Source organism: Sturnus vulgaris, chromosome 32, assembly GCF_052056855.1.
Source record: "Sturnus vulgaris isolate bStuVul1 chromosome 32, bStuVul1.hap1, whole genome shotgun sequence".
Lineage (NCBI taxonomy): Eukaryota > Metazoa > Chordata > Aves > Passeriformes > Sturnidae > Sturnus > Sturnus vulgaris.
Window position 1 is genome coordinate 1403889 of NC_142274.1, and position 1679 is coordinate 1405567.

Genomic DNA, 1679 nt, shown 5'->3' on the forward strand with positions numbered 1-1679 from the left:
TCTTCTATGGCAGATGAATATTCTGCATCCAAGGATCACTGAACAGATCTTCTAATGAGGGCCTTTCCGTGTCGAGCATGGATAAACACCTCCTGATCAGACCTTGGCACGCTGGGGAGAGAAACCACAAACCGCTGGTCAGTTGGAGAAGTCTCCAGTCCGCTTTGCCCCACTCTTCCCATGCCCAGGCCATGCTGCATGTGCTCAGAGCTGGGCCTAAACCTTCCCATCAGTTCTTTGTTTTGGAGGAGAGCAGGACATGTGCCAGCCCCTCAGCAGCAGCCAGAGCAGGATGCTCACGAGCCTGCTGCTGTCTCCCAGCACTGGTATTTCCCCCGTGCCCAGAGATGAGGATCCACCTTGAGAGAGCCGTTGTGGCAGTGAGAGCTGATGGTCCCAGCTGATGCTCTGGCCCCTCCTGAAAGGGTGCTCCCCGCAGACCATCTGGTGCAGCAGGATGCCCAGGGACCAGATGGTAGCTGGCTTGCCATAGTACCAGCCAAACTTGGTCCATTCCGGGGGGCTGTAGGACAGGGTTCCTATGGAATACAGATGGCGTTTATCAGGGGGATGCTGCTGCTCCCAGAGCCTGGTCCCAGCATCCCTGGGCATGTGGCAGCTGCCCCAGTGGCACATGGTGTGACCTGCTGTCCTCTCTGCAGCACGTGGGACTCGTGTACAAACATGGGGCTGGAAAAGAAGCCACTGGTATTGGAAGAGGGCAGCTGAAGCCCTGGCAAGGCCTGACCATGACAAGGTAAAACCCACTCAGTGGAGGGGAAAATCCATGCTTTCATCCTCCCTGTCTGCATGGCCCAAAACACATTATGAGGCCAAGGCAAACAAGGTGAGCACAGCAGTCCAAGCCCTTTCTCATCTGCACACCAAACCAGCTGGTGCACAGGTTCTGGCCCCCCCTCTCTGCCACCCCCACCCACAAGTGTTTCTGTCGGGCTGGCTGGCCCAGCCCCAGTCCTGGGCAGAGTGGCTGGCAAAGGCTGCCAGCAAGGCTGGAAGCTGGCCCTCCACTTGCCCCAACTCAAAAGCAACTCGGCTGAAGGCTCAGTGCCATGACTGGCAGCAAAAGGGAGAATCCCCACTGCCACACCCAGGCTGGGCCAGGAGATGTTGGGCCAGGAGATGCTGGGACCGGGAGCACACCGCTGTGTGGGCTTACCTGCAAAGTGAGTGTAGGCTGTGTCCTGCAGGTAGGTGCCACAGCCAAAGTCAATCAATTTTGCCTGCCCGGTGGCCAGGTCAACCAGGACATTCTGTGGCTTGATGTCCCTGTGCAGGACCCCGCAGCTGGTGCAGTGCCGCACGGCCTCCAGTACCTGGCGGAACAGCTCCCGCGCCACCTCCTCGGACAGGAACCCCCGTGCCCGAATGAAATGCTGCAGGTCCTGACACCGCTCCGGGCGCTCCAGCACCATCACGATGTTGTTGGGGAGCTCGAGCCACTCCAGCAGCTGGATGACACCAGGGAAGCCGGTGGACACCTTGTCCAGCAGCACGATCTCCAGGGGTGCGCTGGTGCCGTCGGGCTGCGGGAAGACCACGATGCCGTCAGCGGGGCTGATGCCGTGCCAGGGCTCGGGAAGCCCTCATGCAGCCCGGGATGCTCAGCTGGCCCCACGCCCGCTCTCCCTCGAGGGTCCTGACGGCTTCCACTCTGCCGG